This window comes from Mastomys coucha, unplaced genomic scaffold, assembly GCF_008632895.1.
Source record: "Mastomys coucha isolate ucsf_1 unplaced genomic scaffold, UCSF_Mcou_1 pScaffold15, whole genome shotgun sequence".
NCBI lineage: Eukaryota > Metazoa > Chordata > Mammalia > Rodentia > Muridae > Mastomys > Mastomys coucha.
Genome location: NW_022196897.1, coordinates 110188077 through 110213398, shown reverse-complemented (window position 1 = coordinate 110213398; position 25322 = coordinate 110188077). Strand labels below are relative to the sequence as shown.

Here is a 25322-nt window from a genome sequence, read left to right as displayed (position 1 = left end):
GAAGACAGCTCAGCCAGGCAGACTGCGTTCACGTACCCTGTGATAGACTCTATTATGTGACAAGGAAGCTTGAAGAGCAGTAACTTTCTTTGGTGGATATGGGACTTGGAGCTTCAAGGGTTAACAGCTTTTTTTTTTTCCTTTTAAAGTAGGAGAAAATTGTGGATTTATGATCATGAAATATCTCTGTGTTTCAAAAAAGTGGAGTTAGCGTTTCTGACTCTCAACAGATGAAAGCGCCTTCCTAATTATGACTATATTTACTGTGATGTTTCCAAGTTGATCTGGCAGGGGGTCCCTTCTTTCTCATCACACACAAGCTACAGGGCAAAGAAGGAAGCACGAAGAAAGCAAGCTTATGCTCTATCGATCTGGTGCCCACATTTGGCAGCATTTCCCCCCCAATGTCAAACGCCGTCTATATTTTTATCTGGCTAACCAAATGTAATTTCTGTTTCAGGTGTGTAAAACTTTTAAATAATGGAGAAAAATATCCCTTGCTAACCATGAAACTTTTATAGTTTGTATGCACCTACAATCATCACACTGTTATAATGTACACAGTAGAAACATAACATACATGGATGACAAGGTTAGTGTGCTGCAAAACCAAATGCTGCTTTTATGCACGCTGCGAGTGGCTGCGAGAGGCATCCCAACCTCCTCAACCTGTTAGACTCACGGCAGTCCCCTTCCCTGTCTCAAAGCTTGGGTTTAGACCCCAGATTGGGGTGGGTGCACAATTCTTTCCAGTGAAAACCAGGAGAAGTCTGTCACTCATTACTGCATTCTGGGAAGACCTGGCCTCCTCTTGAGCTGGATTCTCACCTGGCACACAAATGCTTGTAGGAACATGAAAAGAGTTGCCCCGGAAGAGGCCAGGGCAAACCCTCAACCTTTGTAACTTGTTTAGCTAGAAAAGTCATCGTCGACTGCCAAGGCAGCACATCTTAGGAGTCCTTAGAGCTCGCCATGAGGTCCTGAGCATTTAGACACCCTGGATTTCGGTTTCTGGGATTTCTGTTCTCATGCCAAAGCATGCTCATCACAGGAACCCACCACGCTGAAGCAGTATGGGGTTCCAACAATCGGGCTGGCTCCTATGCAGAATGCTCACTGGTTCTACATCTCTGTAAGGATACTTGCTCCACTTTATAGGATGGGAAACCAAGGCTCAGGAAGACTACTGATGTATTCAATCCACTGAACTCAGGCCAGGATTTCAATCTCTGCCTATCCTGATTTCAGGGGCTCTTAGTCAAAAACTCTATATGAAGGAAGTATGTTGCATAGAGTGTGGATGTGTGGTACTGCCAGGTCACTTTATGAATCCAGACTGGCAAACCCCAGTGTAAAGGAAGTGTCTATAGTAGTGTAAATTTTCATAATTTTGAATTTGACAAAAATGTGAAAATCTTGAAGATAGTTGAGGGGAAATGAAACCAAGTTTTAGGTTCTTATGGTAGGAACTAAGCAATATATATATATATATATGTATATATATATATATATATAGTTATATAGTTATATAGTTATATAGTTATATATATAGTTATATATATATTTGTACATATAGGAAATATTGTAATCTTTTCATATACAGTGCTGTTATTCTGTGGTTTCAAACACCTATGACCAATTGTGGTCTGGAAATGTCTGACAAAGATTCCAGAAACACATGACTCATCAGTTTTCTCAGCCATCCCAGTCAGTCTTTCTCTGTCTGTGATAACAATCTATACCTGCCTAGGAAGAGAGTTCTATAAGGGACTGTTTGCACTAGTTGGCCTTTGGGCACCTCCATGGGAGATTATCTCGACAGTGTTAATTGAGGCAGGAAATCCCCAAGCACCATTTCCTGGAAATGAGAACCCAGACTGTGTACGAGTAGAGAAAGCTGAGCATGCATGCATTCTGAGCACTGGGATGCATTCTGTGCATGCATGTATTATAAGCACGCATGCATCATGTGCACTGGCTGGCATGCAGACTGAGTACTGGCATGTATTGTGAGCATGCATCACTCTGAGCACTGACACGCATGCATTCACTCACTTCTTTGTGCTCTCAACTCTGGATGTAATGTGACTAGCTGTATTGGGTTCCTGCTGCCTTGACTTCCCTGTATGGAATTGGGAACCAACCCCTTTGTATCTCTTAACTTGCTTTCTTCAGGGTACTTCATCACACAGGAAATGAAACCAGGCACCACCCCAGCTGGTACAGGAATCATCCCTCTATGCAGGGACACAATACTGCATGTAAGTCGCCTGCCTACTGGCCACTTAGCCAGTCTCAATGATCAGCTGGACAGCTACAGTGTTATAGTGCTTGAGCCCACAGGAACTTTCTCTGACTTAGGAATGGCTTCAAAGTCTCACAGTGATCTAGTCAGTGAGCATATCTGCCTGAGAGCCATTAAGTTCCCACTTTTAATGGAAAAGCAAAACTACAAGTCACTGTTTTGAAAGATACCAGATTAGCACAGCATTTATTAATGTGTACTACTGGAATGCTTCCATTTTGTTATTCACTATTGTGAGTAATCTATTACTATACCTAATATACACGTTAAGGCTTATTATAGGTATTTATTTCTGTATGAGGGAAGGCATGGTACATACAGCGTTTTGGCACCCACTGGAAAGGTTCTGGAAATTAATTCCCCATAGATGATGGAGACTATTGTATTCAATCAAAGATGACACACTTGTTTTGGAGGCCCAACTTCCTCTTTCCTGAAAAGATTTTGCTAATCAATAAAGACATTCCTTTTCTCCATGACTTTGGACATCAGCCTGCAGCTTTCTGAAGTACAAGCTAAACCAGCCACAGCCCATAAGCCAGGTCCATTTCTGTCCCTTGAAACTCATGTGCCCTCTCAGTGCGACATGTTTAAGATGGGGGGGTGGCTCTTTGGGGATTCAAGTGAAAATTACGGAGAGGCTGTGCTGCAGAAATGCACCAACTCCTGAGAGCTGAATGAGGTGCAGTTATTGCTAACTGAAAATATTATCTATGTATTTCTGAAAATTGAGTCTAAAAACTATATTAACAACAATGAAGTGTAAGTAATCCCCGAAGGAAAGGGTAGAGTGCTGTAAAATGTAAATGACAGTAATAAATTTGAAAAGTTAGGCTATCTGTTGCCTGGCTCTGTGTGCACACAAGTGCATCACACTCAAGCTGGGGGCAATGAGTGCACACAAGTGTATCACACTCCAGTTGGGGCTCAAGGTTTTTAAGTCACCATGGTATTCACTCTTACAATGGAGTAAGATACAATATAGAGATAGGTGAAATCATAAAGAATCCCGTTACTAGAATCTTGGAGGTTCTTGGTACTAGTTTGCCCTTAAATTCATTTCGTTCTAAGAAGAAAATGGCCAGTAGGCCAGGGGCTGTCTCAAACCTCAGACTGGTGGTCAAGCAAGACTAGCTTCCAGACTCCTAGCTCTGCATTCTTAATCTACTTTCAAACTGTTCTGAAATCTTTTCAGTTGACAGGTATAGAGTGTGACTTTCAAAATTAGAACTGACTTTACACATCAGCTAGAAGAGAGTCCCTGAGAACTTTCCACTGCTCTTTGAGTTCTATCAGAACACAGGACACTAATTGAATGACTGGCCTTTGGGGTACTTCAAGCTTCACAAACCAGAGACAGCCATGGTCATCAGGGAAGGAGCACAACCGTCTTGCTTGAGAAACTCCATCCAGTTGGCCAAGAGGCAGTGCCAAAATCAGCAAGTGACGAGACAGTTGCATCTGTCACACTTCTTCATTCGCCCCTACAGAGTAGACAGTGGCTCTGAAACACTTCCCCACAGGTCTCAGGCTTCAAAATGGCTCAGGTTCCCAAACTGCATTCAGCCAGTTTTGTCAGAAAAAAAAAACAAGTGGATTCATGAACCACTTCCCATTCATTTAGTAAATACCTATCCTAAGAAAACAAAACAACAACAACAATAACAACAACAACAACAACAACCCCAACTGTGTAGCATACTCAGTACAAAGCATGACACGAAGATCAGTATAGGTCAGGTCTGGGTTGTTACAAACTAGCATGACTATATTTAAAAGCTCCCAATTGATTATTCTAAGAGCAACATAGCTTTTTTTCACCACTTATGTCTATGGTTTTATTGTTTTCCCCATCAATTAAATTGAGGAGATTTACAGCGAGTGGTTGAGATCCAGGCTCCAAAGTCAGAATTGGGCAGAAATTATGACTCCGCTATTTCATGGTCCTCATAAGGTTTCTGATCTACACTAGGCAGAATAACGTCCCCACCCTTGAGAAGCGTCAACACCTGGGTTCCTGCCATCCTTAAAATACGCTACTTTTCTTGGCAAAAAGGCTATTAGGCTGAGGCCTTTAAATCCGGGAACTAATCCTGGGTCATCTCTGAGGCCAGAGTTATTATGATGGTCCTTAACATTTGGAAAAGGGAGGCAGGGAAGTCAGGGATGCAGAAGCCAGAGAGTAACTGCAAACATGGAGGAAGGAGCAAGAAGCCATGACTGAACATAGCCATAAAGGTCACAGAAAGCAAGGAGGAGAGTTTGCCCTCAGCACCTATGCGCCTTGATAGGGGTCCACTGACACGCATCTCAGACTTCTGCCACCTCTGACTATAAAGTTATAAATCCCAATTGTTGCGGGTTGCTGGTTTGTAGTCATCTATGAGAAGGTGACATTCCTTCAGGATTTCCCCAGGGATCTGTGGCATTCCCTACAAAAGGGGAATAAAACAAGTAGGTTTCCCAGCCCACTAACACAGAACCCTGAGAGAGTGTAAGTAAAACCTTTCAGTGCTCCACACAGATTAAGAACTCAGTGCTCAGTCATGACGGTCATGATAGTGTTCCAGCATAAATGTACTGACGGCTGTTTACAATGAGCAGTGATTTCATTATGTTGTAATGGCACCTTACATTTTTAAGAGCACTTTCATTTCCATGTATTGTTGTATCTGACACTAACGATAATTTCACGGGGCAGCAGAGCATCAACAGATGAGGAAACTTGATTGGCTCACCACGGATGGAGACTGAGGCACCTGCTTCTAAGGGCAGTGTGCTCCCGACCTCCCTCAGCATGTGCATTGTATCAATAGATACAGAGAGTAGCAATAAGTGATGATCACGCCGGGTGATGGGGTTGCACGCTCCAGACACACTTCTTCCCATGTGGGCTCAGCCAGAGGAGTTTCCAAGCCAGGCCTCAGCCCCCACTCTCCCAAGCATGGAAACACACACACACACACACACACACACTCTCCCAAGCATGGAAAAACACACACACACACACACACACACACACAACACACCTCTGTCGAATGTGTCTAGTCAATTGTGCAAAGCACAAGGGGGAAAAATTCCATCCTGACCACAGCAGGCAATCACCTGATGCCCTGAAGCATGAAGTTTGATTACCCTTATCTCAGTTTATCATTGCATCAAGAACTGTTGATAGAAATACTGGCCCCAGGGCCCCAGGGCCCCGCTTATGAAATGATACAGGCCAGTCAGCAGAAATAAGCCAAGCTCTTTTATTTATTTATTTTTTCTTTCCTGATTTTTTTCCTCATGGTGGAAATCTTTTACAAACTAGAGTTTTTTAAAAATAAGCCTCTTTAGCTCGCAGTGTGTTTTATTGCTTTCTCTTGTCTTTCATAAGCTACCGGAGAGGCCCTGGGCTGGCAGGAAGAGGTCATGTCCAGCTAGCAGCCTGTTCACACCCATCTTGCTATCAAGTAATGTGTTGACATGGGAACCTGCATCCCCCTCGGATGCTAGGCCATCAGCAGGTATCCGACTCTCAGGGATACTTGGGCTACACTGAGAGCTCTTTTTCCAAAGGATGGTCAACAGACAATAGGGGTTAGTTACCTGGTAAGCCTGAGGGAGGGTCAGGGCTCTGGGAATCTGCATTTTAATCTGTGTCATGTTGATGAATTTTAAAGTCCAAGGACTGCCCACGGTTATGGGTCAGAAACCTGGACTAGCTCAGGAGTGTGCCTGAGTGTTTATGGCAAGTCTCACCAAGCCAGAAGCCACCAGCATAGAACACACACCATTTATCGCACTGTCCTTTGACAGCATCCGCAGTGGACTCCGGATTCTGACGCCATGGCTCTCAAACAGCAGACACCTGGGTTGCAGATCTTTAACAGAAGCACGGACTTGCTGAGGCCAGTCTACAGGCCACCTGCAATAATCCCTTGGCTAGCCTGGTTGAACGAGTGAGTTAGTCATCAGTGTATGGAGGTCCTGCGGAGTTAAAGTCACAAGCCCCACACTAGTCAAAGAGCAGTGCCAGAGTCACACAGAGCAAGGTGTGCCGAATGAAGACTACGAGAACAGGCTCTGGAGCCAGACTACATTTATTTTTACCTAACAGACATTGGTATATTTAAAACACTGCTGCATGCCAAGCACTATTATAAGTGCTCTTCAAATATTAATTCATTAATGTCTCACAACAGTCTTCAGACACAGGTACTACTGAGAACAGTCTCCCGTTTATAAGCCTCAGAGAGGTTAAGCAACTTGTTCAAGATCACACAGTTTATCTATTGAAGTACACTCCCTCTCCCAGAGCCTAGCTCCCCACCCCCAGCCCATTTTTACTACTGAGTAGTGGTTTAACTTAGGACATACTTATTCTCCCATGTCTCATCTTCATCTGTACGATGGGTGTGTTATTCATCGTAGCCATATTAAAGAATGCTGATCAGAAGATGTAGCATATTTGCTCGCATGTCAGGCACATGGTGAGGAGTCACATATGCCAGCCCCTTGCTCTCAGCCTTCCATTCTCGGGGGGGGGGGCGCAGTGAGAGGATTAAATGAGACAACATATTTAAAGTGCTAGGCACAGTGCCACAGTGCAGGGCAAACACATAGCATGCACTGTTATTATTAGCCCCGCTGAGCCAGGGCAGCTTATTTTAGATTGGGTTTAGAGGCAACTGTCCTGGGCACAGGGGAGCAGTGTGCCTTTCGCTTCAAGCTACTGTGCAGGCAGCAGCAGCAGATCAAGGACTAGACTTAACAGGCTCTCCGTTTTAAGTCACTGGAATATTCCTAAAAAGTTTGTTCCCCATATTGGATTTGCTCATGGTTACACCTCTCCCTACTGACATATTTTGTAATTTCTGATTGATGTTTAATTGGCAGCGATTCTTTGCTAAGGCTATCATGCAAAACATTAGCTTATGAGAGTCTTGTATATATACCTTGGAACACTGAACGGGGCGGGGGGGTACAAGACTTGGCAAAGCAGCTGACTTGACCATTCCCAATGTCCCCGTTTTCATCTTACTCCTCCTTCGTTATGTATTCTAATAAGCATACTTCCAAGACAGAACGTCTGTCTTTCCTCCCCCGAAGTTTATTACACTGCCATTAAACTTAACTGTGTGTTGATTCTAATTTACGTCAACCTCTGGGTTAACAATGGCTGAGAATCATCCATGCTCCTATTGAGCTTGGAGGAAGGTTTGGAATGGGGACGGGGGAGTCACAGTGTTAGGGAGGAAATGACACAGAGAGCCAGCCCTGGTATCAGAAAGTTTGCCCTGGGAACTCAGAACCACAAAGGGAACGTTCACTTCCTGAAGGATACAGTCCTCATTCTCCAAGTCATTTCCCTATGTCAGGAATAAGCTGCCCCAGCCTCAAACCACTGCATGCAGGCTGCCCGCCAGGGGAGAGTGTATCTGTAGCATGATAAAACTCACTCAGACAGTTACTACATTTGCTGAACATATGCACTTCTCCCTCTGCTGACTTGAACCAGGCCACCGCCTTAGGGAGCTGCCATCTAAATGGGCCTTACACGCCAGTCCGTCTCATTACCGTGGCTTCAATGTTTTTATTCTCATCTCTATTTCCTGTCTCCACATCATCTTTCCCTTCCAGGATGCTGATACACACATGCATTTAAAAAAGAAAATATGGAAGAGTCTATGTTTAAAGTCTTTTCATGCTAAGATGAAAAGATAAAGCAAGAAAATCAACCACCTAGGTTGCTTTTGCTTGACTTCTCTGAGTCCCCACCACTGACTTCCTGTATACTTGATCCACCTGCGGCTGACATGGGGTTTTCACCACTCCCCACGGAGCAATCTGAGTGGTCCCAGATTGATCCCGTGCATTCTGATGGCTTACTCTGGGAGGCCAGCAGCTCCGGGACACCCAATACATCTTTGTGGGTTGCACAGCCAACTGCCACTGTGCACCTGAAATACAACTCTGCAGTAGGTAAGGACTCAAAGGCAGACAACTGACCTTGACCCCAAACCCACCCCACCCCAGGCCCTTTGCCTAAGCTGTTCTCTATGCCTGGAATGCCTTCTCTTTCAACACCTCCCCCACCGCCTCTCACTGTCCACCTGTCCAAGTCCTACCTAGTTCAAGGACCAGCTCAAATATCAGTGGCTCCACAGGGCCCTCCCTCACCACCCTCGCCAGAAATAACCTCCTTTTCTCAGCCTCCACAGGACTGGGTGTATCTTCTCTGGCGCTTAAAACACACCGCATTCTACCATGGCTATTTGCTTAGAGTTCCAGAATCGTGTCATGCTCCTCTGTGAACCCATGCAGAGCAGACTCTTGGTCAAAGTTGAATGAGCATGTTTGCGACAACAGCAAGAACAGAAACCGTGGAGTATGTACGACCACCACTTCTGTGGTCTCTCTTTGTCTACTGCTTTCAGAACTATCTTTCTTCCATCTGCTAATTCACCCAAGGGAAGGCTGAGACCTTCCAAGCACTCCTGTGGTTACAAGTGAGGAACTGGCGAAGGTAGAGAGTCTAGCTTCCTAGTACGCTGATGGTCCACTGAGGAACGCGAGTGTTCTCTTGACGAGCTTCCTCCACTCCAGTTCTTTTGTGCCAGTGCAAACCATTGCCTCTACTGCTAAATGCAGACTCCAATAACAGGCTAAGTGGTTGCAGATCCTCCTGAGGCCTTATTATACATGTACTGACACACTGAACGCTTACTCTCGAAACCTGTATTTCCTTCCCTTAAATACATGTTGAAAACCCTAAATTTCAGCATCATGGGTAATGGCAATGAATATCTGGTTTTAAGTTTTTCCTCCCATAGGAATTCTGAGGGAAAAAAGCACAGTAACAGAAAAGTGACTGCATGGGAGGGGGAACACCTCAGCAGCATGGCTGATCACTGGGCAAAGAAGGCTGCTGAAGCAATTCTGAAGAACAGTGTGCATCATGCTGAATGCATGATCAGGCTTCAGACCAGCATCTTCAACCCCAGAGCTATAGTCATGAACACTGCTGGGAAATGGCACAGAAGCATGTAATAGATGGTCACCTGACACAATTGGGAACCGAATGGTAAGTGCACCCAGATGGCACTTTTCAAGAGTGAATATTGCCATCTATCTTTCCCTGTTGCCATCCTTGAGAAGAAAACCCTGCATGGAGAGGAGCGTTGGGAGAGGTGCTATTTGAGACCACTGAAGATGGCCAACAGGAAGACAGGACTTGGGTTAGCAAGAAAGACACAACTCAGGAGTACAATTACATCAATAAGTCTTCAATGAACACATTCTCACCAAACATAACTTTATTAAGAAGAGTCAGAAATATCAAAGCGATCCAGTACCGGGATGAGACAATGTGGGTTGGGATATTCAGAGGTTTGAACTCCCTACTGGGTGACTCAGTTTCCCCATATCAAGTAGTGATAAAGGAACCTACCTCCTTGTAGGTGTTGAGTCTTGCACATAATCAAGATGGTGATCTTATTAGGGCATCTGGAGTTTAATCAGCAGACTCCATTCATTGTTGGGGATTCTGGTTTCTGGTCCCTCTCTTTCTCATCTTCCTCTTCCATCACCACCAACTTCCTGGTCCCTGCTATTCTGTGGCTGGGGTCACTTACACTGAAGTGTTCAATGACCCCACTCCCTCTGCATATCAAATCCCCAAAGAAGTATTCTCAGTTAGAAAAGTTCAAACCAAGCCATTGCAAAACTTGGCAACATCTCCTCAGAAACTCACTTGCCTAATATATTTTATTCTTTCTCTAATAGCTACCATTATAGTTATAAAGAACAGGGAAAAACAACAAGATGTGATCAAAATTGTGTGTACTGTGGACTACAAGCTTGTGTTTAGGCCCACTGCACAGTCTACAAAAGGGATGAAGCCAGGCATACTGAAGAGCTGGACAGGTCTTTTGTTTTTGTTTTTGATTTTGATTTTCAAGACAGGGTTTCTCTGTAGAGCCCTGGCTGTCCTGGACTCACTCTGTAGACCAGGCTGGCCTCGAACTCAGAAATCCGCCTGCCTCTGCCTCCCAAGTGCTGGGATTAAAGGCATGCGCCACCACTGCCCGGCTTGGACAGTTTTTTTTTTTCTGTCTCTAGGTCTGGGTCACAGGCCAAATGCTGTTCTTATTTCTTTCACCTTTCAGATAGAATGAATTCTTGAAGGGTGGGATGAACAGTGTCTGAACGAAGCTTCCCCACTCTGTAATTCTGTGCACACTCCCCTGTAAGTGAAAGACACCTTGCAAGCCGGCAGGCCTTATGACAGGTGGACTTCCAGCCCTGACTGAGGGCCCTGGTTGGCGTAGGGTGTGAAAAGATGGAAGCTTCCTGTTCTGGGTGTTAGCTTTAGTTACCACAGCCAGACAATGTTGCCAGTGGTGTGGAAGGAAAAATTGCTGTAGCCAGCTGTGCTATTCACAGTTGGATGGATTCCGTGTACGTCCAAATGGTGATAGAGCCAGCAGCCTGTTGTAACCAAGGACAGGATGATGGATGATCTACATACTGTGTCCAAGTGGAGAGGATGGCAGAAGTTCACTTCAGGGTTGTTAAAATGCTAATATGGGTGAGTTAACAAAGCCCGATAGAAAAGAAAAGTTTGAGAAACGCGAACACTCATGTGGGTTCTGTACTCCGCCAATCTGAAGGCCCTTAGCTGCAATCTGCATCTTCTTCTTCCTCTTCTTTTTTTTATTAAGAACTTATAGCAACTTTTTTGTTGGGGAGAAATGAAAGCTGCCTCAGTGGTCAGCTACACTGCTCCTGTCATCAAGGTCGGATAGGAAAGCAGCCTGAAGATAGTCACCTCATCTGAAAAGTGTCCTGGCATGCTTAATGGAGTCACAGGGTCTTCTGTTTGCATGTAGCATGGGAATAACTCACAACACTTTTCCTCCCAACTGAGGTGGTCAAATGTCCTTTTCCATATCCAAAGACACTGGATTAGCTAGATGTTTTGATGCTAAATCTCCTTTCACATAAGCCTCAGAGAACTCCATATCCCGTTGCTGTGACAGACCCAGGACACAAACTGTACTGACACCCATTCATAAATGCAGAGGGTAGAGAGGCCCACACTTGGAACATTATATGCAGACTGTCTTGCTTTTAAGTTTGGTCACAGAGCAGTGTGCACACAAAAAAGAGACATATGTTTATATTTCTTGCTCCCCATCCCCCAGATCTGATTTTTCTAGTCAGTAGTGCTGCTCAAGGTAAATATACAAAAGTATATCTGGTCACAGGGTATTGGCTCATAGTGATAGCTCCTTGCAAATGACAGGTACCCAATGAACACAGATGGGTTGGCCTACCTTACCTGCCTCTTGCTTCCTCTAGAAGTAAATCTAGTCTATGCAAGCATACAGACCCTTGACAGAAATAAAAGATAACATTTTGTTCTGCAGCGTGTGAGGGTAGGAGTTTGTCTCCTAGGGTCGCACTAACACTGGTCAGGCATCTAGCCAGGCTCTCAGTCCTGCATGAAATGCATCCCAAGAGTGAAAAATGACCCTGCTTCAGATGCATTTTTCACCTTTTGTATCTTAGTGAGACTCACACGCGAGAACAATGACTAAGCTAATTACCAAGGTTCATTATGACGGAACAGCAGGAAGAGCTCCCTCAGACTCAGTTAAGTCCTCAACAATCATGAGGATCTTTTGGAATCGAAGTTCTGGATCCAAGCTACTTGTTCATGGCCTTTCAAGGAACGGAAACCACCAGACAGGATACAGAGGCCCACTTACCCACAGTAGTTACTGGACAGAGCCTTCCTGTGCAGCAAGCCAGTGAACTGAATGAAGTCTTCTGGATTTTTTAAGTTGCCCTCACTCTAAGGACTGAGGCTGACGTCACAGCCATCTTTCAAATCCATCAAACCAAGGGAGGCATGACCAGATGGTGCAGGTACTATTAGAGGGCGTCAAAGGGGGGGTGGGGTGGCAAAATGCCCACAGATCTAAATCAAATTAACCAGATGCCTGGTGATGGAGACATCACAGTATCCCTTCCACATTGTCGAGTATCACAGAAATACTCCTCAGAAAGGGCACTTACGGGGCATTCTTAGATGGGGGCCAATATGCTGCAGGCTCCAGTAAGAAATGCTAGCAGGTCCATGTTCTTCCTAAGCATGCCAGCAGAGAAATCTTAGGATCTTATATTTAACTGTCTTCTCTGAGCATATCTCAGAGACCTAAACAAAAGCCCTGGCCGTTTGAAAAACAAATCTCAGCTGTGAGCGAGTTGTAGTTTATCTTCAGATATTCAGGTTCCTAGTGATAGAGGCCCAATCTCGGAGCTTATCTGTAATTTTTAGGTATCTAAGCCAGGATAAATGCTTGTGTGTAATACATGCTAGCTTGAGAGAATGAGTCTGTCACTCAGTACATGAACCACCACTAAAGAGAAGTTGATTTCCAAGGGTAGATACTTAACACCATGAATAAACACAGCACCAGAATATATTGTTTTATGCCATCAGAAAACCAGTAAAACACCCCTGACACATACACAGCTGTCTAAGATTTCACAATACAGGGAAGAAAGGCCTCGGAGATCTTCTCCAAAGGGAGTATTTCTTCTCTTCAAGGGGCAGAGACTAAAGCAACTGACTAAAAATGTTCACTCTTTCCCTGAGCCCTCAGCATTGAAATAAACAAAAGATTCTACCTTATTGCATCAAGTATCAAGCAGAAGGAAGGGGAAAACACATATATTTTGGTACTGCAGATTTAAAATTCGTAGTAGCTAGAAGTTTTGAAAGTAGCCTTCGGCATTTCCCATAACTAGCCAGAACTAGCCAGAAGCCGCGTTGTATTTAAGAAAAAAAAAAAAAAAAGCTCTAGTGGCTGACTCGGGATCCGGTTACTGTACACAAAGTCGTGGGGGTTGGGGGGGGAGTATATATCTATAATAACGATGTGCTGTCCCGCTCTGAGGATGCTGGAATTGACTACTGACCAGTCCAATTCCCCCAGTGCTCTAACTTATACCCTACTGCAATACTCCCCCCACCCCTCCCCAGCGCGCTCCACAGCATTAAAAAAAAAAAAAAGCATTAGATTTAAATAGTACTCTGTCAGCAATGGTCCTGGTAGTCGAATAATGAGAAAAAACATTCCAAACTCAGTTTGCATCCACATCTTCAAGTTCTTAGAACCCAAGAGTTAGACGTCCGACTGGGAGCTTAAAGCGCTTCCAAATTTCCCCAGGGAGGCTACTGCCTCAATTTCTACATAGGGTCATTGCAGCAGAATCTGGAAGTTTCCCTACCTGGTTGGTGGGCTCGGTTTGCCTGCCTCTGCTCCCGGCTACAAGACGCCTCTGGCTGCGAAAGACGCGGCTCATACAAAATTGACTTTTCCTTATTTGTTTCCATCCATAATTGATGGGGAGCTGAGAGCGTAACACGTCTCCCGGCCGAGCCCTTGCCGCCTGGAGAGGAACCCGTCTACGGCGCTTCGGTGGAGCATTTTTTCAGCCAGAGAACAAAGCACGCAAAGTTGCGGGGGAGAGTGGCTGGGAGCCCCGCGGGTGGGTGCCTACGGTCCCCGCGTGGACAGTCAGTGCCTCCGCGCTCCCAGGCTGTCCCTGCGTTCTCCGGGCTGAAGCGGCCTGGGCTGCGCTGCGGGCGGGCTGGAGGCTCGGAGCCCCGCAGCGAGGAAGGCGGGCTCACCCAGACAGCTTGCGGAGCAGCGCCGAGCCGGCCCTGCCAGGAAGAAACTTTTCCTCGCAGCCTAGGGTGTCTCTTCTTGCCTTAGGGGTGCGCCCGGGAGGAGGGATGCGCCTAGGAGGAGGGCCGAGCCGCCCCGCCCCCCAGGCCGCCCACCAGCCAGCTGGGACCGGTCAGCCAGACCTCCCCAGGCGCCTCGGGCACCGCTGGAGACCGTGCGGCTTGGGGAGCAATGAACTCCGGGGAGATACGACGCTACGCCCACGCAAACACACGCGCCCGCACACAGCTGCGCTGCGGGCTCCAGGCTCGGGGTCCCACCCCCATCACGCACCCAGAGCGTCAGCGGAGCTTGGGAGACTGTCTTACCTCTCATGGGGAAGCCTGCTTTTAAAAACAGACAAATAAAGCTTGTCACGATCAGACGGAAAAGCCAATCAAGACAGTGTGCAGAAAGAGCAATCCCACGGTCTCGGGACTCGCCTTGCGATCTATCCTGAAACTCGCCCGCTCTAGCCCTGGCGGCTGCGGCGGCAGCGGCGACGGCGGCGGCGGCGGCGGGACCCAGCGCGAGCAAAACAAACCGCTGCTCGGCAAATGGTGTAATTCGATCCATCTCCGAGTCGCTCCCCTAGATCCCGGCTCCCTCGCCGCTCTGCAGCTCCCACAGCGGCCAGCGCCGCCCAGAGCCCCACGCGCGCCGCGGCCTCGACCCCGGTGGCCGCCTCGTCCCTGATCGCGCTCGGCCGCGCGCCCAGGCTCTCCCACCTTAGCGGAGCCGCTCCTCCCGCGCCTCCTGGAGCCGGGTCGCCCAGCTGGCGCCGCCTCTGTAGCCTGCAAAGCCGCCTCTCCCTTCCCTCCCTCTCCCTTCCTCCAGGCGCCCTCACTACTCTCGTAGCCAGCCTCCCCCAGACGTCCCGAGGACAAATCGCTGCAGCCTAGTGGTGCCGTGGGCGCAGTTGTACCCCGAAGTTTGACTTAGTTTTCTAGTCTAGGATTTATTTTTGAGCTCATTTTTACAAGCCCCCTCCCCCATTTATCTTGATAACCACTAAGTAAAACAGCTGGGAAGAAGCAATCAAACATAGCTGTAGCTTTAGAAAATACAGAAATTGCCTACTAAAAATCTTATTTCCACTTTGAATGAAAGCCATTCAGTACAGTGTAATTTTGCAGGCTAATGAGCCGGTTTTACAGGCAAGTGTTTCGTTTAATACGTTGTGGAAGAAATGAAAATGTCCTTGAAGCGACATCATTTAAAGATGTACGGACTGTCATAAATGAAAGAAAAGAATCATATATTCCCAAACAAGAGGATCTTAATTCAAAGTTCATTTCCAAGAACGGGCTATGTTTATTAGTTTCCAATCTAATCGTGTATCACTTAAGGGTTCTAAGTGACTGGAATCAACCCTGATGCCCTCTCTTAAAAAGAGAGGAAAGGAGAGAGCATTTCCGCCAAACTTTTGGTTTTCCTTTGAGTGTGGTTAATTACCGTGGAAAGAGGGACCGAGCAGGGAAGCGCCTGATTCTTCCTGCTTTTCTCTTGCTCACAGATATATGTTTACATGTAGGAAGAACACTGCCCTGGAGTTGGAAAGGAAAGCCAAAAAGACAACCCCTGTTAACACTTGTAGCCAAAAGCAAGCCAGGAGAGAAAAGGCAGCCTTTTAAAATGCAGGCTTTTCCCGCTGTTCCTCCAGTTACAAGAGAGGGGTAGGGTGCGGAAAGAGCAGCTTCTGAGGCTAGCTCAGTGTGTGTGTGTGTGTGTGTGTGTGTGTTTCTGCTGTTAAGTCTTTTGTTCCTGGTTGGCTGGTGTTTTCTGGTTGTGTGTAGGGCTCTGACATCATTTCGAGTTACTTGGCAGTCAGGGTCCTCCCCTAGCCAACTTCTGACCCAGAAAGCTGTGGCTGATCCCTGGCCAGCGGTCATTTCTTGTTTTCAGCCCTGTGGGCAGAGGGTACTGGCCACCCTGTGAAGATGGTTGGTGAGGAAACAAGTCAGCCACCTAGACAAGTTTGCAAAATTGTCCTATGTCTGCAGTAGCAGCAAAGGTTCATTTCAGATTCCTGAATCCATTCCTTACAAACACCCCAGGAGCTTGTAGTTTAGCCCAGGCTGGCTCAAACTTGAGACAGCCCTTCTTTTACAGCCTCTGGAGCGTTGAGATTACTAAGAGTGAGTTACAACATCCAGTAGAAGCTGGGTTAGTTTTAGATACCCAGAGATTACAGTTTTACCCCAGACTGAGTCTTTAAACCCGGGAATAACAAAGAATGATGGTCTGGTGGGTGGCTGGAGAATATGCTGATGGATCCTTTGAAACCACGAATTACTTGTTTTCACTCTAAATATCAGCTTGGACCTCAGAGTCATCCTTCTGTTTGCTCTGTCGGAGGCCAGAGGCCAGAGCATGACATGGGAAGAAAGGTCAAAGACTACTCTTGAGGATTTACCATGTCGGTGTTTTGTGTGTAGGGGGGGCTGAGGGGGAGGGAAGGGGTGTTGAGAGGAAAATGATACTCTATATTTAGTTTTCAGTAGAAAGACATCCAAGGAAAGCTCTCAGGCAGCTGCCATTGCTGTGGTTCTGATTGCCATCATTTCTGTGGACTTCATACCATTCAGCTCCTTAATCCTGTTAACTTCTGCCAGTTCCTGTTCTCCCCACCCGCCCTGCACTCTAGGCACTTACATTGGCTCACTCTCATGGTCAGGCCCCCCACTGAAGCGCACTCTCCTGATGTTCCCCATTTCTCTGGTATCCTATGAAGTGGTTCAGCTTCATTTCTGGTTTCTTGATTGAATAACAGATTGTTTAGGTGTCAGAGCACTCTCAACCCACAGACTCTTTGTATGGGTCTGAATGACTGTCTTCTCCATTCTGAAATGTTATTAATTTATCTTGTTTAGGATGTCTCCCAACTGGACACTGGTTAATGGTTCTTCTCTGCCTTTCCTGGACTGGCCTGGTACCCACCCCTGGGATGCACTCAGTAAATACTTATGGAACAGGTATGACACCGGAGCCTCCAACATTTCATACTCTCTTCTGGGCCAGATAAAAAAAGGCTTGTTATTGCTATATTCGATACCCCTCCATAGTGATGCATTCTAGGCACTAATTTTGTGCCCCAAGGTCTTCAAGTCCCCCGAGGATGTTTGTTAAGTGTGGTGAATCAGTAACTGGATAGACAGACAAACTTGGCTCCCCCAAAGGCTGACTCTACCTGGTTAGCAAATACACTTTGCTACTCTCTGTGTGGTTTTCCCATCAATGAGAAGTAATAACACATTTTCAATTGAAGTGTAAGTATAAAAGACATCTAAAATCTACAGAAAAATCTCTTCCTGTGATTCTCAGTAAAATGTGTCAATTATGAAATAGTGCAGTTTCTTAACCGTTAAACGAATAGCTATTAAACTGTTAAACTTAAAACTATTAAACAAACACTGTACTTAACATTTGCCAAAATGTTCTAAGCATTTCAAAAATATTAACGTGTGGCAATTCTGTGAGGGCAATACTATTCTTAACACCATGTTAAGGGTGAGGAAACCTAAAAAACGAAAAACAAAACAAAAAAAAACACAACAAAAAGAAGAAAGAAATTTCAGTGATTTGGTTGATGTCATGCCTGTAGCTAGCTAGGATCTGTGTGTTCTATCTTACTTAGTGGGGTCCGAATAGCAGCTGCTAAGAATGAAGTGTTTGGAGTTTCTGCAGTTTCCCTTGCAATCCAGCCTCTTCCCAGTAGATTTGCAATTTGGATAATCTATTTAACTACAGTGGGCTTCAGTCTCCTGATTTGCAAATCAAGCATGCTCATAAGACTTTAAAAGGCTTCTGTGGTGCCAAGGACTGGGAGGTACAATCCAGGTGACAAGGTTAACCTCTTGCCAGGAGTACAGCAGGCATGGAGTAAACACTAGGCGATACTTTTCTAGGTATCACAAAGGCAGTGTGTGATCTTAGGATGCTTACAGAATTGGATCGGAAACTCAATTCAGACTCACAGGCAATGTGAGGCTCACGACTCAATGGGTGTGTTATAGATTTTTGTTCAATTCTGTCTCTACTCCTGTCTGCTTGGGGTATGTCTTTTAATTCAGGTATACATACTATGATTCAATTGATGGGAGCAATGTTTTGCAAGAATTTTCATGAGTAACATAGTGTAGGATGGGGATTTTCATGGTTTAAAATATAAAGAGACAACGACGACAGTATCAGAATTTCAAAGAGAGAGGCAGTTTCTCTGATGACTTCAGTTTGGAATGCATGTACCCTATTCCTTACACTCAAACATTATAGAAAGTGCTTTTGTGGCAAGGGATTGCTTTCAAAACTAATCTAAGCTCTCCATGACATGATAAATCATTAATAATATAGACCCACGTCTCTGCATCTGCATAGACACAGCTGGCCTCCTTGTGTCAAGAGTTTGCATATGAAAGTGACTCTGCCAAGATATTTCACTTTAATGAAAAATATTTATCATGGTAAATCTTAAGCCTCAAGACTTTACTGACATAATTCATTTCTATTGCTGTTTTATGCTAGTGTAGCAATAGCCATGTCCATATTTGGAATGATAAAAAAATGTACTTTTTAAAAAAACAACTTATTTTGATTATTGCTCTACCTTGGCATGAATAATTTCTGCCACTCGCTCTGAGTAGAGAAAATGCACTATGCGTTTTTTGGAAACAATCATCAAGTACTTTGTTACTTTTATTAATGCTTTCACAGGAGCCACTGCATGGACACTGGAGGTTTTCAAATACTGTTTTTCCTCACTGGGCAGATGTACAGCCCTCAGCTTTTAATATTGCTAGGTCTTTTTTGAAGACAGACGAAAGGTGAGCATTAAGCATCTTTCTATCTGTACATTATACACATCCTATCATCCTATAACTGTCTGAGGCACTTGTAAGCTATAAGGAAAAAGATTATTTAAACCCACGAAAACCTATAGTAAAATAAACCCCACTGTTTAAGCTGCAAGTGTCTGTGTTATGGTTATGGTCACAGGATTGTGTTTCTCGGGATCATTTCAACATTACCAAATTCTCTCTCTCTAGAAGTATCTTGTCCAGCCATTAGAGGCACAAAATGTGATTTGTTGCCAGAAGCCACTAGAGCCACCTACTGGCTAAAAACACAACACAAAACAAATAAACAAAACAGAATGGGATTCTGGGTAATTTATATCTTTCCAAATACATGCTATGCCTTTTCTGTTTGTTTTTCAGTAAGGGTGCAAAATAGACAGTTTCCTAACATCAGATATATGGAGTTATTACAAATCACACCGCTAAAATGTGAGGGAGGGAGGGAAGGCATTCCGAATGGAGGACAGGAAGAAATTGATACTCTGCTATAAAAATCAATAGTACGCCTTATTAGTGTTCAGCTGTAATAATAGGCTTGTCCAAAAAATCCCAAAGCCCCGTTAAATGCTGATGCAGCGGCAAGGATGATCAGTTCACCTGCTAACAGGCATTTAAACCTGCACCTTGGGTAGCTGTGCCGCTGAGTTAGAGGTGACACAAATGAAGGGCCAGCCTGCACTACCTCTGCTAGCCAGTGACAGGGCCAGCTAGCCCTCTTCCACTAGTTGGTCACAGGGCTTTCAGGTATGGCTCTAAAGAGTTTCAGAAGACACACAGCTTGTCTAAACCTTGGTACCACAAAGCCATCTCCCCAGTTTCCTTGACCCCCAAGGCACCTAGGACCTTTGAACCTACAACTGGAAACTAGTCAACAACAAAATCACTTCAGACCTGAAATTGTTTATCACAAACTTTCTTGTCAGGTTGATCCCAGCTACCAAGCTCCATTTAAACATTATGGATTCATTTCACTATTGTGTTGGCATCTGTTAAAACTTATGTTGTTGAGAGAAGCATAAAAGGGTTTAAAGAAAACCCCATGGACATTTTGCTTTTCTGTTACAAAGCTAAAACAAACAAACAAACAAACAAACAACATTGGCTGAGACCTTTCCCAGAAATGTCCAGAGGGATGGCCAGGAAGTTCTTAACCATTTGACTGCTGGCCTGTTCTAACAACAGTTCACTTCTCCAGGCTTATCTCATATGGGTGGGTCTCCAGCAAGTGTGTGCACATTTGTGTACTTTCCTCTGTATTATTCCTGTTTTTTAAAAAAGAAAACTATGAGTTCTTTTACTATGTTAAAGTCTTTGGAATTGTGCTCATAAACTACTCCAATATGCTCTGCGTTTCTGGGTCATAATTACAAAATAAACAGATTCATTTCTCATCACAAGTTTTAATTAAGAATTCCAGTTACACGATTATTTTCTAATGAATAATACCTACTTAGCACCAAGGCACACTATTAAACATGTTGACTCAAGAAGTATATTTTCTAAGGACAGTTCCCGTGGATCTGTTTCTCATTTGTAAGCCATCAACCTTGGTAGCTGTCATATTAAGACAAAAGGAGAACCCTTATTTTCTACATCAATAAGGTGGAGATTTTGGAGGCAAGGGTAGTTTCTGATTGCTGGAAATAGACTTATTTGGCAGGAAGTGCTAATCGGCCATGATTTTAAGCTCATTGTAACTATGGAGCTGGTGAATTCTGGTTTTAGTTTTGGTTAGACCATTGGTCTAGGATATTCTTTTATCAAGTATTACCCAGGCCTTTCCTTGTGTAAGATGCCCACAGGGTAGCTTGTCTGAAAGCATGGCCCGAGTCTGGACTCCTGGTCCTTAAAAGATATCTGCTTTCCAATCTAGTAAGGAAACAGTTTGGTTTTGATTTATGTGCCAGCATTTATGCTTAAGAGTAAAACAATATAAATACGAAAGTCATCTACTTTTTCCATCCACAGGTAAAAGACTGGCCTGTGGAAGAAAGATGTATCTTTAGAAACTGCAGACCAGTCAAATGAACCCATTCATATGAAACCACCTGGGACACAAAAAAAATGCCCAGAGCCAGCAGTCCTCAGTGTGGAGTGACAAAAACCTTTCCTGGGAAGATACGCATCTCCCGACCCCAAATAGGGGCCCACCATAGACCAAAGTACAGATACACCTCAAGTCCAACTGGGTGAATCAATGAGTGTTATTGGGGTTTCTTTCAGGAATATGGATGAAGAGTCACTTACAGGAACAGAAATGACTCAAAGACAGCTGCATCACCAAGGCCCATCCCTGCACAGGTGGCAGCTCACAAAGCTGGGGACCTGGAGCTCACTGCACATCCTGCATGCAACCCAGCCTGTGGGGGAGTGTCCTTTCCAGGTGCCTCAGTTGGTCTAAACCAGCTCAGCTGCATTAAGCTTCTTTCGGGCAGCTAGTCTGGTGTGGGAGTCGTTTTTGTTTTTGTTTTTGTTTTTTTGTTTGTTTGTTTTCGTTGCAGCTTTTATTTTGGTAGGGGAGACCTAATGAATCTGGTAGGTTTCAGGGACCTCCGGAAGCTGTTTGGGGCTTGTTTACCCTCCTGTTTAAATAGACAAAACCCCCACAGTCTTTGCAAAATCCAGTCAAGGTGAGGAGGGCAGGATCACTAGAAGAGGAGAGGATCACTCATTCATTCTTGCATGCGTTCATTCCACCGTTTGTTATTAATAGCAGCAGTCTGCTTTGTGTAAAGCACTGTGCCGAGATAAATGAGAAATAGCTCGCATTCAGACAGCAACTGAAAATTTGAAAAGCAGTTTTATCATTCAGAATCCTGGCAGGGAACAGATGGCGTACTTGGCTTGGGTAGTTTAAGGAGCTGTTTGTGAAGGTGAGAGTGGGGTGCAGGGAGAACAACACAGGGGCCAGTCACCCTGGGGCTGTTCTAGCCTCAATTTCTAAGGAGCCAGAGAGGGAAGCAGTGAGCAGAACCGGCAGTCACAGAGGCGAAATAAACCCCTGAGAGAAGCACTGACCTTCAGCCAAAGGACTCTGCCAGCCTGAGGTAACCTGTGCTGTGGGGAAGGACGTGAGTATCTCAGTTCACCCTCTCTGGTCCCACACTGTGCTTTTCATTGGTTCAGCCTCACTGGAGCCAGAAGGCCAGGAAGTCACTGATACCTTCCTTAGACTCAGTCCCAGCCTCCTCCTGAGAAGCAAAGTCAGGCGAAAGGGATGGGAGTGGATTTAGTGGAGCAAGTAGAAAGTGATTTTATTTCAGTCTTTGTAGCAAACTTTTCGACAGAGGAAGGGAGGTGCTGACCAGGAGAAGGCTGTGCAGCAAAACCTGGAAATCTGGACTGCTGGATGCAATTCTGAGCTTAGCAGGGTTCCTCTGGTCTCTGCCCTTTGAACTTCCTTATTACTCTTACATCACCACACAACCTTATTGACATATTTTATCACCCACCTTTGTGAGACTGGGAACTAAGTCCCCCCCCCCCTTTTTTTTTAGAATACTGGCTGGGACAGGAACCCTGGAACTTTTGATAGATGGAGTAACGATAATGCATGAAAGAGTGATGAGAGGCTATAAACACTCAGTCCAGTGGTCCAGGAGAAACGTAGTGGATGTATACAAGGAATAATGGTGCAAGTTATAAAGGACTTCCTAACAGGGAGCGCTTCTATGTCTGAGTGACTGAAGTCCAGTGGGGACAGACACGAAGGATGAAGTTCACAACAAATGCATTACTGTAGGGGACAACAGGGTAGGGGGAAGTAAGCCACATAGCAGACCTGGGGCTTGTGCACGATCCTGGAGACAGGTAGTGTGAGATGTGACAGAAAACAAGAGATACATCACTACCTGGAGTGTTTGAATTGCCGTGTGCTGGGATGTGAATGTTTTCCTGGCTGTTTAGAAGACAGGCATATTTTTGAGGGCATAAAAGGTAGGAATAATCTTGGGATGTTGAAGAAAGCATTATCCAAATGCTTCAGATAAAACTCAAGACAGAGGGAAGAGCTTTGAGAGGCAAGAGTACATTTGGAAGGACATCAGTTGCCTGTCCAGGAATGGACAGCACCTTCAGTGGACATGAAGCCTGAGCAAAGTTGGAATGCTTACCCAGGCATCGACTGCTTGGTTGGACATCAGGGAGGGCCTTCCCCAAGCTTCCTAGTTGGGCTTGATTTAGGAAAAGTTGAATATATTGGCAGAGGAGAGTGTACCTGAGTTTTGTTTGAAGTAGATCTTAAAGTGCAAGCATAGTGGCCATGAGTAGACAAGCCAGCAAGACCTGGAAATAGTAATAATGATAATAATATTATAATGATTACATGAAATTTATTATGAATAGTATTGATTACAGCTAGTAGATCAGGGAAGCTTCTATGATTCAGGGGAATAATAAAATCTCAATAGACCAAATACAGACAGGAAGTAAAGACAGAGTGTTCATGCGGTCATGCAGGTGAGACAATCTGCCTTCTGGGTCTCAGGAGATCAGTGCATCAGTGACAATCATCAGAAGACAGCTTGCTGTCCCTTATACACATGGAAGGCCGCTGAGGAGAGCGATAGCCTGCCTTGGTTTCCACTCGGGCTCCCAGCTTGCACACAGGAGAAGCAGACCAGGGGGCTCACTGCATGTGCACTAAGATCCTTCGGAGCTGACAGTTCTGTGACAGGCTTTCAGCTTGACGCAGAGAATGCTGTTAGAAACTTTTAAAACTTTTTGTGAAACTGTCCAAATCCATTAGTCTTAGAAAGGCTTCAGGGACTCTGGTCCCCTAATATGGTGCAATTGAGGAAAATGTGGCTACAATTAATTTGCTTAACCATCATCACTCATGTGGAATTAAGAAACCTTAGGCCATGATCATTAGCACTTGCTTAGAAGACCTCGGGGAAATTTGGAAAAAAAAAAATACAGTTCAGTGCCTTCTCTGACTTTTCTTGGGACTATGCGGCTCTTTATTTTACTTGATTGCAAGGTTAAGATGGAGTGGTAGGGAATGGCACCTTTCAGGATGATAAAAAGGGGGGACAGATACCACGAAGCCTGGGGTATAGCTTAATGGCCAGCTTGAGCTTGGAAGCCTCATACAAAGCAATCTATGACACAGCAGCTAAGAGCATCGTCTAAATGACAGTCTAATTTATTTTTTCATTTTTGAGACAGGGCAGTGTTACACTGCCCAGGCTTGTTCTCAGGTACTCTCCTGCCTCAGCTTTCTGAGTGGCTGAGACTCCAGGTATGCCACTGGGCCTGACTTCCTCTTCTGCATCTAGGGGCCATTTCTAAACAACTTACACAGGGTTGTCCTCATGTGGGATGTGAAGGTAGAGAAGCAGGGTGGAAAGGAAGGCAAATGAGATGGCTAATCAAATTTAATGGCTTATTTCCAAGAGAAAAAAAAAAAGATAAGTCTTTAGCAACATCTTTAGTTTCAATTTCCGAATTGTACACACTGACACTGGCAGGAAGTTAGGCTTCCTCTCTTCCTTTTGCTTTACTCTGGCATTAATAGGCAGAGAAATAAAATAGATATAAGTATTTGTTAATTTCATAGAAACCACTTCAGATTATACAGAATGTCATAGAGTGTATGCTTAATTATATGAGCAACCTTTGCACTAAAAACATCACTTTACTGTCCTCCCATAAACATTTTATGAATCCGTTTAGTTTATGGTTAAATTAGAAGGAACTTCAAGGCAGGGATAAACTACAGAAATCCTTTCCTTGTGCTTTTAAACTGATTTCATTAGAACTATAATTTAGTGCTATGTATAACGGAGCAATTCAAAAGCAGAGATGGGACAAATCTATACTTTCATTATTTAGTCAAATGTTGGGAAAGCAGCGTTTGGCTTTTAATGAATATTTAATGTGTTGGGGAGCTCTCAGGCCTGAATGCTTGCAGTGAGAGGGGCTGATTGCAGCAGGAACTGAATTGGCATCTGGCCTCCTGAGTTCTTTTTCCACTTTGCTTTGATACACCTTAAGTGGCTAAGAGGCAAGTAGAACCCCACAACAGCCTTCACTCTGAAAATCCTGCCCAGGTGCTCAGGAGCTGAAGATTAGGGAGAGAACTCTCAGACTCCACTGGGGAGGGGCGGTTGCCTTTGGTCTTAGTCTGCAGAGTGTAGCTGATTAGCAATGGCTTCTAGTTGTGGGGAAAACTGGGTGGAAGGTCATTTTTGTAACAGCAGTACAGACTTTGGTCTTGGTTCAAGTTCTTCCTTATGTCTCTCTTGATCAGCTCAAGTCTTGTGGGAAGAAATACCAGGACGTGCAGGCAGGCTGGTCCAAGGTAAACTGTACTATTGAGGGAGCCCAGAGAGGAAGCTACTGTGCGTGCAGGAAATGGGAAGTATTGTACAACATACTCAGGAGGATATGAATCTTAGGCTCCCCTGCCACGAAGGTCATGAAATCTTAAAA

General features: G+C 44.9%; 1 protein-coding gene across 19 annotated transcripts in view; it reads right to left on the bottom strand.

Moving 5' to 3' along the window:
* Sema6d (semaphorin 6D) overlaps window positions 1-25322 on the bottom strand; it is a 558298-nt gene that overhangs the window by 43244 nt on the left and 489732 nt on the right. For 3 of the 19 annotated variants that reach the window (XM_031371730.1, XM_031371724.1, XM_031371732.1), the window contains exon 1: window positions 13592-14337. The exons of 10 other annotated variants lie outside the window; for them this stretch is intronic. The gene's annotated coding sequence lies outside the window, so the exon portion shown is untranslated. 6 more of the 19 variants (XM_031371717.1, XM_031371716.1, XM_031371719.1 and 3 more) reach the window with 5 other exon arrangements.